At 36.8% G+C, this 14,128-nt stretch overlaps 1 protein-coding gene across 5 annotated transcripts in view; it reads left to right on the forward strand.

The window, feature by feature from the left end:
* The window catches only part of TRDMT1 (tRNA aspartic acid methyltransferase 1), a 69,024-nt gene that overhangs the window by 11,971 nt on the left and 42,925 nt on the right, over positions 1 to 14,128 (forward strand). The window contains exon 2 of one of the 5 annotated variants that reach the window (XM_057304740.1): positions 9,208 to 9,306. The exons of the other annotated variants lie outside the window; for them this stretch is intronic. The gene's annotated coding sequence lies outside the window, so the exon portion shown is untranslated. The remainder of the gene's footprint in view (positions 1 to 9,207; positions 9,307 to 14,128) is intronic. 5 annotated transcript variants of the gene reach the window in all.

Below are 14,128 nucleotides of genomic sequence, written 5' to 3' on the forward strand. Positions count from 1 at the left end.
TATTCTTTGACTATTTAGACTTAATGGCAGTCTTTATTGATTTGACGCAATACTGACCATTTATCTGTACCTTGCTCTCCATCCAGTGAGGTTTCTCTCAGTTAATTTTGAAATGTCAGAATGTTGGTGACCATGGCTTGGAGGAAAAGATGTGAATCTATCATTTTCTAGATTGTTTTGTGGGTTGGCATGTTTAGTATTTGGCAAGGAAAACATACTTAAAATCCAGAGTTCTGCTTCTGTGAAGAGATCGTCTTTTACATCTCTCCTGTGATTGTAAAAATCAAAGGGCTATGATTCCATTGTTTAAAAGAAAACCAAAAAACAAAGCCCAAACACATATACATATGCCTTTAGTGACATATTTGTCATACATTCTTAAATACAATACATTGATTTTTCTCAAACAAGTTATACTTCAAAAAGAGAATATATAGCCTTATATTTTAGTTTTAACGAAGGATCTTCATATTTCTCAGTTTACTATATTTTGAACTGCAAAGTAGTAAAATGTTGCTTAGATAAGTTACATTAGCCTGAAAAAGGTAATACCAGTGTTGGGTGCTTATTAAGGTCACTTGATGGAATTGATGAAAAGCCATACAGGTGAATTTAAATATTTAGAAATAAGTTTTAGAGGGATGACGTTGCAGTTACAGGGGTTAGATATCATTGTAAACAAACCTTCTGAAAATTACTTTACAGAGTAATATGGAAGGGTTACTTTGTGGAGATCACAAATAGTTAATGGGCATTTGTGGTTGGTATAATGTTTCCACGCATTCACGAACTCAAAAAGTGCTAACTCTCAAGTAACTTTGACCGAAGGGAAGTTGTGCTCTTGAAAACTGTGTTCGATGACTTAAAAAGTGACTATTGATGATAAAGATTCTTGTGAGAATCTTTCAAAGATGCATGTGAGAAAGTCAAATAAAATTATTCCATGAAATTCGAGTGGAAAATGCAATATTTCTAGATGGACATAATAAGATAGTGCTATTTAAAATATATTTGTATAACTAAGTTAAGAAAGTATATAATATGAAGTCATTTGAATATTTCAGCTGTATCTTTTTCATCATCTATATAATGAAAATGACCATACATCTGATTTTGGATATTCTCTTGCTGAGAATGGGTATTGACTTTCATTCTAGTTGTCTTGTATTTGTCAAATATACAATGTATATTTGGATATATATTGTATATATAGAGACTGTGTGTCTGTGTATCACGTATATGAGTTTGGACATAGTAAAAGGCCAGCAAGGATGCACATTGTCCTGTTATCAATGTTAGCTCCTGGGGAGAGGAGTAGGGATAGAGAGCTCCTTGCTGTCCTTAAACACACCAAGAACATTCCTGCTTCAGTGCCATTGCACTTGCTGTTTCCTCTGCCTGGAATGCTGTCCCCCAGATAGACACATGACTAGTCCCTTGTCTTTATTCAGATGTCACTTTCTCAGGGCTTCCCTGGCCACTATCAAAAATTATTGTCTCTGCTCTGCCTCCCTATCCTCCTTTCTGATTTATTCTTCCCCTCAGCACTTACTACTGCCTACCATACTAAATATTTTACTTGTTTATATATTTTTTTAAGATTTAGTTATTTTAGAAAGAGAGAGAAAGTGAGTGGGGGGGAGGGGCAGAAGGAGAAGGAGAGAATCTTCAAGCAGACTCCCCACAGAGCCTGATGTGGGGCTTGATCTCACGACCCTGAGGTCATGACCTCAGCTGAAATCAAGAGTTGGACACTTACCCGACTGAGCCACTCAGGAGCCCCTTACTTGCTTATGTTTTAAAATGACTGCCTCCCCTTCTACAATGTAGGCTCCATGAGTGTGGGGATTTTTTTGTTTCATTCTGTTTTGTTCACTGTTATACCTTTGGCACCTAGAATGGTGCTTGTTGCATAGTAGATGCTCAATATTTGTTGAATGAGAGAGTAAGTTATAGAGCGTGAACATTTTAAAGACTGATGATAATTGTCAAGTTACTTTTTATATTTATTTTTTAAAAGATATAATTATTTGAGAGAGAGAGAGAGAACAAGGTGGAGGGGCAGAGGCAGAGGGAGAGAGAATCTGAAGTAGACTCCATGCTGAGCGTAGAGCCCGACTGGGGAGGGCGGGGCTCGATCTCACGACCCTGAGAACATGACCTCAGCCAAAATCAAGAGTTGGATGCTTAACTGACTGCACCACCTAGGAGCCCCTCAAGTTACTTTTTAAAAAGGATATACCAGTTTACATCCAATAATGTTTGTGTGACCATAAATATGCCAATATAATATTTAAAACTATATAGTTTACTATGTGAAATTGTTAATTTTTTACTACTAGTGAAGCTGAATAGTTAAAAATATTTTTACACATATTGTTGTTTTTATTTTTAACTATATAATACATTTGCTTAAAAACTGGGAAATGCTTTGTCATCTCACCCGATTAATAGAGTAATGTTGCACTTTTAAGCTGTTTGCCATCCATCCAATCCAACAGCATGATTGCACACATTAATCATCAAGGCATTCATAGTGGATTTGCCAAGATTTATCTCTCACTGTATTAAGAAAGGGGACTATTTGGACATGGGAACCATAACTCTGCTGGAATCCCAGAAGTCCCAAGGGTGGAAAACATTAGGAAATACTGAAAACATACTCATTTATTCATTCAGCATGTAATTTTCGAGTGGTTTCTGTGTCAGTTACTTTGCTGCACAATGGGGATACAGCAGTAACAAGACAGCTATATTCTTGAGATTATGGTTTACTGGGAAATACTGATGCAGCACAAATGAAGAAGAACAGTTCAGAATAAAAGTTATACATGCTGTTCATGCAGGGACAAACACTGATGAGAATTTGTATTATATCTTTTCAATCTTTATTTGACAGGTGTTCATTAACATTAAAATAAATTATAGCTTTCTTTTTTCACTGAGAATATTTTGAAGTTTTTCTCGTTATTAAATATATTTGTAAACTTGGTTTTTAATGGTTGTATGATATTCCTTTTTATGTAAGTTCCACTTGTTCAAAGCAATCAACATTTTAGGACATTTAGGTTGCTTATAATTTCTCACTATTATAAGTAAAATAGGATTTATCCTTCATATACATCTTTTCTTCACATCTCTGTTATTGCCTTACATACTGGTTATTCCTAATGCCTCTGTAACACATTACGACAAACTTAATGGCTTAAAGCAGCACACATTTATTATCTTATAATGCTGGAGGTCAGAAGTCTTAAAATCAGGGGCACCTGGGTGGCTTGTTGTTAAGTGTCTGCCTTCAGCTCAGGGCGTGATCCCAGGGACCTCGAATCCGAGGTCCCGCTCGGCGGGAAGCCTGCTTCTTCCTCTCCCACTCCCCCTGCTTGTGTTCCTTCTCTCGCTGGCTGTCTCTCTCTCTGTCAAATAAATAAAATCTTAAAAAAAAAAAAGTCTTAAAATCAAGGTTTTGCCTGAGGTGTTTCCTTCTAGAAGCTCAAGTGGACGGTGTGTTTCTTTGCCTTTTCCAGCTTCTAGAGGTCACCTGCATGTCTTGGCTTGTGACTTCTTCCTCCATCTTCAAAGCCAGCAGTGCAGCATCTTACAGGTTTTCTCTCTGACCTCTGCTTCTTTCATCTGTTTCTCTGACTCTAACCCTCCTCCATCCTTCATGTGATTACACTGGGTCTTATGCATAACCTAGGATAATCTCCTCTTTTTAAAATCTTTAGTCATATCTGTTGCCGGGTAAGGTAACACTGTTGCGGGTTTCATGGATTAGGATAGGAACAATTTTTCTGTGGGGGCAGGAGGAGCTCACTGAGAACAGTGAGCCTACCACACCTTAGATATGTACCCAAATATAAAATTGTTAGGTCCAAGCAGTTTTGAAAGCTTTAGATACACACCAAACTGCTTTCTTGAACTCTGAATCCTCCATTGGTACACCTGCAGTGAGGGTTCCTGTCACACCGGTCCTTTCTAGCATTTGCTATTCTTATTTTAAAAGGTCTTTGGACGTTTGATAATAATCATAGCAAAAATTTATTGAGTCATTACTATATGGTCAGCACAAATGTAACCTTCATATGTATTAGTTAATTTAATCTTCAGAAAACCTTATGACATAGGTACTTTATTATCTCTATTCCCTCACTTTTACGGATAAAGACATGATCCTTAGTGAAGTCAAGTAACTTGCCTTAGTCACACAGCTGGAAATGGTGGAGCTAAACTTCAAAGACAGCAGAGAAAGAGCTAGATAGTTAGATATCCATATCCTAAATCTTTCTGAGAACCTGTGAATACACACACCGAATAAAGAATCTCTGTAGGGTGTGCCTATGATAGTCTTGATTAAAAAAACCAATGATAGCTAATATGTGTTGAATACCATGGAAAAAGTTTTGCAGAGAAATATATAGCCGGAAGGAGACTCAGAAAAGGAAAATGAGGAATAAAATCATTGAAGGTCTTAGGACAGATTTTACTTTCTGGTTCAGTGCAAAATTGTAAACTTAATTCTTTCATTTTTTATTTTTATTTTTTAAAAATAGTTTATTTACTTGATCGAGAGAGAGAGAGAGCATGAGCAGGGGGAGAGGCAGAGGGAGAGGGAGGAGCAGACTCCCAGCTGAGCAGGGAGCCTGATGTGGGGCCCAACCCTGGGATTATGACCTGAGCCACGGCAGGCAGACACCTAACTGACTGAGCCACCCAGGTGCCCCTAAACTTAATTCTTTTAGAAATGCCTATAGCAGAAATTCAGGATAGGGTTTAAAACTCAATGAAGTCAAGAATGATGAAAATAATAAGCTTTAAGGAAAGGTTTACTATATATAAAGCAAAGCTGGACTTGGAATGGCAGGACAAATTTAGAGAGGAGTTTTTAGTTTAATTTTTGGGATCTTTATGATTGATAACATAATTATATTTTTACAAGTCTTTTTTTTCATTCATAGTTAATTAGATCAGGAGTGCTAATGCTTATATCATTTCTTCATTGACTTCCATGAGTGTATCAGAAATGATCGCCTCTAAAAAAAAGAAATTATCATCTTTTAAATTATAAGAAAATATCAACAAAGAATGTTTTGATGTATTTATAGTGATAAACCATTCATAGATGCTCATTCATTTAAAGCAAATTTATGTAAAACAAAATCTTTGGTGTTTAAACCTGTAATAGGCTGGATCACATGTGTTTGTATTGCTTACTTCTTAAACCATTTAAATAAATGTTTTTAATCACCTGTAGTGCCTTTAGGAGAGTAAGAGGAAGGTCTTAAATGTCATGGGGAAAATGGAGAAGACAGATTTATATCCTTTGAATTCTAAGTATGTAAATAGGTAGCTTTCATCTCATTACATTTTTGGCCATATGCCATACTTGTTGATCTCTAAAGAACTATGGCAATGTAGTATAATTCTTATTTTTTATTTTCTTGGCTATTACTGAGTTGGTGGGACAAAAAAATGTGTTGAGTTATAACCGTTTACTGGGTGTGTGTGTGTGTGTGTTTGGTCTTACAGTCTAATGGGCATGTTTTGAGAATGTATCCAAACCTTTCTTATCTGTCCTTGATACTTTCCCTTTGTGATTTCTCAGGGTCACAACCAAAAGAAATATTGAATTCTTTTGTTCCAAGATAAAAATAGTTTTATGTTTGTTTGCTTTTCACTGATTTTAAAAGCATTCCATTCTTATTGTTAAGAAAAAGACCAAATAATCCAAAAAAGTTTAAAGGAAGAAATAAAAATTACCTCCAAATTCCCCCTACCACCAAGAGATAGCCTCTGTCAACATTTGCTGTTTTTTTCTTTCTTAATGTGGGTACATACACATACACTATACAAAACTTAGATTATTACCTAACAGGATAGTGACTTTTTTTTTTTTTGTATTTAAAAAATCTGTATCACTCCACATTAATATATATGGGTATCATTTTTAATATGGCATTCTTACACTTATATTGTCCAAATGTCTCCTTCGCATAAATTGTCACGATTGGAAGAGCTAGGACTAATGATAGGAGAGTTGAGTCTGTATACTACAACCAACGTGAAGAAGGGCACCTTTTTTAGAACTCCTGCTTATGCTAGATAGTGTTCATCTCATAAAGCCTTCCTAGTCTGATAACTTAAACTGATTAGCGTGGAGTTCTGTCAGTATTGGTGAGGTGCGGCATCATTTTATGCTAACTGATCATATAAAATTCTGTATTTTGAATTGCCTGTAATTGAAATTTCTATTTTGACTGTTTTTACTTTTAGAACTTGAATTTTTAAAGAATTCATAAGACCATTCCACTGAAAATATTATATGCTCCTTAAAAGACATTGGGGATCCAGCTTACAGATGGCTGTCTACATATTTGTTGTATTTAGAATACATGTATGGGATGAAGTAATTAGACCTATAATGAAGTCCTCGCCTCCCACATTGGGACTCCTGCAAATATTGCCTCAATTTAGGGTACTTGGGGAGTATTTGATCAAGAGAAGTGTTTCTGTTTTGTGGATATGTAGTTAATTAATTTCTTATTCACAAGGCTTTTGGTGTTCATGTTGTTCTGCTTGCCAAGTTGGAATTTGAAATGCATTTCCTCATAGTGACAAGTGATATTTAAGTGTGTTCTCTTAAATACCTATTAGAATTGTTATTTCCAAGTTAACAGAAAACAATCCAAACTGGTTTATGTAAAAGTTGTAAATACTCATGTAATGACTAAGATCAAATATAGGCTTGGGGTACAGTTTCAAGGGGCTCAAATTCTGTTACCAGGAACTAGTTTTCTTTCTCTGTGAGACAGATTGTCTCAGTTTTGTTCTTTCTGGATTGGGTGCATTTTTTTTTAAGATTTTATTTATTTGAGAGAGAGCAGACAGCAGCGGGTAGGGGCAGAGCTAGAGGGAGAAGCCGACTCCCCATTGAGCAGGGGCCTTGATCCCGAGACTCCGGGATCATGACCTGGGCCGAAGGCAGAGGCTTAACCAACTGAACCATCCAGGCACCCAGTGGGTGCGTTTTTATATACCCTCTCCCCTTACTGCATCAAGAAGGCTGTAGTAGCCGTTGAACTTACATCCCTCCATGGTTAAACTCTAAGAAAGGTCAAGCATCTCTTCCTAGTTGCCCAAGAAAAAGTCAGGTGTTCCCTCTTACTGTGCCTCATTGGCTGATTTTGAGTTGTTTGCCCTCTCCGAAACCACTCTGGAAGTTTTGGCTCGGGCTTGACACATGCTTTCAGTGAGACCAAGAGTAGGGGGTTGAGGGCATCTGAATCACTTGACAGAAAGTGAGTGCAGTAAGATCCCCCAAAGAAACTCTGGGACTATTGCTAGAGAAGGGTACTGGATGCTGGTAAATCACAATACAGATGTCCACTCATTTTGTATTCTCAGTACCCAGCAGAATGCCTACTACATGATAGGCACTTTAATAAGTATTTATAATTGCCTGACGGTAGCACTATTAGTGCTATTATTTAACATATTTGTAAGAGAAATAGAATTCTGTAGGCCATTCTGGAAACTTCATTGTGTTGCCAAGGTAAGCATTTGACCTAAATGTCAAACAATCCACTTAAAATTGTTCTTTTAGGCATTGATGAACACAGAAGTACGGGCTTATTAAAGACTTTTTAAGCTAATCTTGTTCTGAGCCAACAGAACACTGAAGAGGGTAATGAACAATAATCAGGAGTTGGTTTTAGAGATCAGATTTACTCATTTTCATACTATTCAGTCAGAAGATGTTTATTGGAGGCCAAGTGGGTGCCAGTTATGGCAATGTCTGGGTTCTGTGAGTACTCTGATACGCAAGCTATGGCCTGGGCTCTATCAGATCATGCAGTCTAGTGAGAGGTGGTGTCCTGGGATAAATGTGATGATAGTGTGAACTATCCAGCATGATGACACCCCGACGGACTGGCCCCCATTTCACTCCAGCAGGCTCAGTAAAAGCCTCCTGCAGGAGTCATACTTAAGCTGAGTGAGTCCTGAGGGAGCAACAAGAATGATCTAGGACAAGAGAGAGAGAGTCAGAGGTTGGACATGGTAGGATAGGCTTTTTAACTATACACAGAGGCACTAGGATTGAGAAATTATGGCCCATCTGGGGCATGATAAGTAGTTGGGTATTACCTGGGGAAAAAAGTGTATGTGTATGAGTGTAGTGGGTATGAATTGGAAGAGTGAATTGGAATCGAGGGACAGTGTCAAAAGAGGAGGCTAGACAGGTATGCAGCGTCCAGATCATGCTAAGAAGTTTAGATTTTAATGGGAAGACAGTGGTAAACTACCAGATGACCTGGAAGCTGTAGAATGATTTCATTAGAACCTGGGAAGAATCCTGGGAAACCCTGTAAGGGCAAATTTACTGATGTGAGTTCAGAAAAAAAGGGCATTTGATGCTATCATTGCTTTTTTTTTTTTTTTTTTTAACAATTGACATTGTTACATATATTGATACATGTAGCTTATAAATAAACATGTCCATGGAACACTGACCATCTTTCTTGATAAGGTTTCTAAAATACAGACTTTTCTATAAGAAACAAAAACAAATGAAGGTTTATCTTTCTATAAGAAACAAAAACAAATGAAGAATTTAAAAATAAGCAGTCTAATATCACTTTCCAAGTCTTAAAACTTACCAAATCTTGATGGAAGGAGACTTTTCTTTATCTTAGGACAATAAATCATTTTAAAACTCCAAGCACCTTTTATAAAAAGGGCTTATGAACACTTAGTAATCATTAGAAGATCTGTTGCATGAAAGCCTGAGAAGTTAAGGTTTTGTCCTCTCTTTAGTAATCATTATCAATATTCATAGTTTGACCTTTGTTTTATGTCAGGAACCATAGAGGCTGTTGGGTAACACTCCAGCCATCATTCCAAAGGGAAACCAGAGCTTCCTTAGTGGTAGCTTCATGTCACCTTCTAATCAGTATTATGATAAATCATCTAAGGAAGTCTTGCCGTGCAAAAATATTTAGCAAGAGATTACTGGGGTTAGGAAATAGGTGATGCTGATTATCATTGTTCCAGAGTTTCAGCGGTTTTGCTTTTGAGATTTTGAGTGTATCATGGTGGTGTTATTAGTACTGATATTCCTATTAATATTGTTCATAGATTTTTGAGTTGTTTATTGAATATATGATTATGCTTGGTTTTCTAATTTTTTTATATTTTCTTAAATCAAAGCTCCAGAGGTTTTCTACTCAGAGTACCATAGATGTGACTTTTAAAAAATAATGAAGAAATAACATTATATGATGACAAATGGTGACAACACTTAGCATGGTGAGCACTGAGTAACGTACAGAGTTGTTGAATCACTGTGTTATACACCTGAAGCTAATATTGTATGTCAACTATGCTTTAATAATAAAAGTTTTAAAATAATGAGGAAAGTATTTGCTTTTGGTAGAAATTCACTTCATAAGGAAAGTTTGGGGGGAATCACCTTTTATATTAAAGGAGGAATTCTTGGGGCACCTGGGTGGCTCAGTCGTTAAGCGTCTGCCTTCGGCTCAGGGCGTGATCCCAGAGTCCTGGGATCGAGCCCCACATCAGGCTCCTCTGCTGGGAGCCTGCTTCTTCCTCTCCCACTCCCCCTGCTTGTCTCTCTCTCACTGGCTGTCTCTCTCACTGGCTGTCTCTGTGTCAAATAAATAAATAAAATCTTTAAAAACAAATAAAGGAGGAATTCTTGTATCTCAGAGAAAAACAATGTTGCTTTAATTTTAAAACTCCCCTGACCTCCATAAATATAAACTTTATATATTCATCCCTGTGGGTCTAGCAGAATGCTTGGCACACATTACTCAATAAATGTTTTTTGAATTATATTGATCCGGTCTAATCATGAATTGAACCTGAAATTCTCTTCTCACCACATACACATACACATACACACACACACATACCCACTGTCTAAACAACTGAGGAACTGTTAGGATTAGGTTCCTGCATCTGTTAGCATTAAGTTCAACTGTCAATAATAGAGACATCCAAAATAATAGTGACTAAAAGAAGGTAGAGTTTGTTTCTTTCTCACATAAAGTAAGTCACTGGGTGGCTCATTCGGTTAAGTGTCCGACTTTTGATTTCGGCTCAGGTCATGATCTCAGGGTCGTGAGATGGAGCCCTGTGTAGGGCTCCGTGCTCAGTGGGGAGTCTGCTTGAGATTCTCTCCTTCTCTCTCTCTCTCTCTAAAAAATAAATAAATCTTAAAAAAGAAAAAAAAGTTATCTGGACATAGTAATCCAGAGCTGCTACAGTGACTCTGTGAAATCCTTTAGGACCTCAACTCCTTCCAATTCTTTGCTTTGCCAGCTCTGTAAAGTGGCCCTTCTCTTCATGGACTAACGTGGTGATTAGAGTACCAGCCATTATATTTATTTTTCAATAGTAGAAACCAATAGTAGAAACAAACCAGTAGTAAAAAGGCCAGACAGCACAAACAACTATCATGTTCTTCTTTCTTACACCTTAGTTCTTTCTCAAGATCCTTCTCAAAGTAGAGGAGGCAATGCTCCTCTTCTCCAAATTGCAGCGTATTATCTGGCATAGCATCTTTATTTTCCTTTCCATGTAAATTCAGTGTGTCCTTTTTAAATATTAATTTGGTACCTTTCTCTCTTGTGCCACTTTCCCAGCTCTGGTCTGTACACAGATCTCAAGCAGTTCCTGTCCACTCTCTGGTTGATAGGCTCTTGTATTTAGTTAGATCTTAGAAACAATGATCTAGTTTATGTTTTGACCCAAAGTAAGTTTTTTGTTGTTGTTTGCTGTTAGCTGATCTTTTAAGGAGATTTTCTAAGCAAATTAGATGAATTTTATGAAAAATTTGAAACTTATTTTAAATTTAATTCAGAGAAATGATTTATTTGCAAGTTTTGAAAAGCAAGAATCTTTCAAAGGGAACAAGAAATATACCTTGCCAATAGGGATAAAACATTAAGCAATCATTTTAAATTCAGAATCCTTCAGATCTGTTTTTGCTTAGTACTTTAATTCTTAAGCTGTCAGTTTGAACGAAAGGAAATAGACATGGGATATGTTCCACTGATCTTCCATTTCACAACTAGATGTCAGTGTTAACATACCTGACTAGGTGTCTCAGGTGTGATCATAATGAGCTCATTCAAGTAATTACTCACTTGTATGACACACAAATCAGAAAATAAATGATAAAGAAGAAAAAGAAGAAAAAAATAAGTTACTTTCCTTACTTCAAAATGGGTTGGTTAATTTTATATTTACATTTTTAAAAATTGAATTTTTCCCCACTTTAATAACTATGCACAATTAAACTTTCTGATTCATTTGGTTAGGAAAGGCAGGTAGTGTATAAACTTGTACTCTTTCACTACTACCAACCAAATGTTCTTCCCTACAACTTTTCCAGAAAGAGTGATCGGAAAAAGAAGGGAAATTATTGCTATTCAAATGTGTGTGTGTGTGTGTGTGTGTGTGTGTGTGTGTGTTAGACTCTTGCCTACTTCAGTAAGAGACATGCATGAGAGCAGGAAGTATGCGTGCATTGTCGGTGACATTTCTTACATCTCCCTAGAAGGTCTCTCCTGGTACCCTAAATCTGCCTTTTAAATTCAGTCCTCCTGTAAACAGGAGCATGATGCCCCTTGTCTTTTCCTTGCAGATCCAATCTGACACTTTTAACATCATTTATACGCATTTCTCTAACTAGAGTGTTGTAACTTTTATATCCATGCTTCCTGTTGATAAATATGCAGAGTAATAGCAAATACCATGAATAACATCCAGGTGAAGCAGTAGATCACAGTGCTGAAAACACATCCCTACGCTCCACAATACTAAAAGATCCTGATGGGTTTTCCCAGTTCTCTCTCCCCTTCAAGAATTACCTCTCCTGCATGATTTAAGTAATAGAGCTCACTTATGCAAAATTCTATTGAGTTATATTCACTTTGATATTTTTGGTTAAACATTTTCAAAATATGTGTATGTGGCTTGACAGATTTTTAGAGGCTATAGATTTGAAGTATCAGTAGAAAATATCAAGACAATTTGTCTTTGTTTTTTTGTTTTGTTTTTTTAAAGATTTTATTTATTTATGTGACAGAGAGACAGCCAGCGAGAGAGGGAACACAAGTAGGGGAGTGGGAGAGGAAGAAGCAGGCTCCCAGCGGAGGAGCCCGATGTGGGACTCGATCCTGAAACCTCGGGATCACGCCCTGAGCCAAAGGCACGCACCCAGGCGCCCCAAGACAATTTGTCTTTGGATCTCAATTTCAGATTTCGACAGAATTGACAGTTTTGCTTATTTATTTATTTATTTATTCATTTTATTTAAATTTTAGTCATTTAACATAGAGTGCAATATTGGTTTCTGGAGTAGAATTCAGTGATTCATCACTTACATACCACCAGGTTTGCTTTTTAAAATTGTTATTTATAAAACTAACTTTTTCCTTAGAAACACACCAGAACAATTCTGTTTTGAAAAGGCAAGTTGAATTATTGTTAGTAATATCTTAGTACATTCATTTCTCACCACAGAAATAACTTTTTGGGGCATGCAGTGGATCCTAATTTTATAACAATCTAAAATAATGCATTAATAACAGTGCTTTTGCTTACTGACTTTTAAAATCTGTTTTCTGAGAAAGAATTTTTGGTTCATCGGTTCTTGGGTAGCCACATAAAACATTCATTTAGCAGTTGCTTTTTGTAAGTTTTTATGTCTTTCAGGCACATGATACAAGAACATAAAGTTAATTATTGATTGTGGTGCAGATTCTGCTCATCACTGTGTATTGTCAGTCAGCCTGAAAAAAGAGAAAAGCTGTATTAACCAACTCCAGGCAATCCCCGATTGCTGCATATAGCGTGGAAATGCAAGCAGGCTTCATCATGCTAATAACAAGATATCTTATTTAACAAAACAGTAAAATACTACAGTGAAGTTTTTGTAATTCTGAGCTCTCTTACAATGCTTAGTAGTAACTTAATTCTTGATCTGAATTATAACAGGTTTGTGATTTTGCAAAATAATCCTTATATACTAATTTTTTAATTTGTTTAAAAGCCGCCTTTTTTTTTTTAAGATTTTATTTTTTTGAGAGAGATACAGCATGAGCAGAGGGGAGGGGCAAAGGGAGAGGGAGAAGCAGGCTCCCCACTGAGCAGGGAGCCCGATGTGGGGCTCCATCCCAGGACCCTGAGACCATGACCCGAGCTGAAGGGAGACACTTAACCAGCTGAGCCACCCAGGTGCCCCTGCTTAAAGCTTTCTTGATTTATGATCCTGATTTAAGATTTCTCTGATGTCTTTGACAAAGGTGTTATTTATAACTTTATGCTAAGGCAAATAACTAGCTATTGATTCTAAACTCATTGGAGGCAGCTACCTATGATATTACTAACTGGACCTCAGAGTTTCCAGTGACCTACTTACAAGGTAGCAAAGTACCTGGGAGATAACGTGCTAGCTGAGTGTCTTGAGCATAGCAGACATTCAGCAAATATTTACTTAGAGATATTTATGCCCTTGTTTTGTCTTGGACATCATCTCTGTTAGGTCTCAGTGTATAGTTGTGATTATTTTCTGAGTGTGTGAGCCTTCCTTTTTACCCCACCTTCTGTGAACTGAGTTTTATTTCTGGTACCTCCTACCAGAGCCCTAGCTCCTCACATCTAAATTCTTTTGTCGTTTTTTGATATTTGGTACCTATGCTAACTATTAACAGCAAATGGTTATTAAAGAAATAGCTATTTGGAGGTACTATGCAATTTTGTAATTTTTTTCTGGTGGTTTTCCTAAGGAGTCTTAAATACTTTTATTTTTAAAACTTCACATTTTCTCCTGATTTGGGATAGGGAAATACATCATCGTTTTTGTATGTGTTTGGGTAAGAAGTGCAATGGGGGTGGTAATTGCAAAATATAATAGCAGCTATGCATGTTTACATAGTTCAGATTTTGACTGCCATTGGAACTAGAGTAAAACTCTTTGACACCATTTTGAAAATTATTATTATTATTTTTTAGAGAGGGAGAGTGGGGGAGGGGTAGAGAGAGAGGAAGAAAGAGAATCTTAAGCAGGCTCCATGCCCAGCACAGAGCCCAAGGTGGTGCT

The sequence above is a fragment of the Ursus arctos genome, unplaced genomic scaffold, assembly GCF_023065955.2.
Source record: "Ursus arctos isolate Adak ecotype North America unplaced genomic scaffold, UrsArc2.0 scaffold_30, whole genome shotgun sequence".
Lineage (NCBI taxonomy): Eukaryota > Metazoa > Chordata > Mammalia > Carnivora > Ursidae > Ursus > Ursus arctos.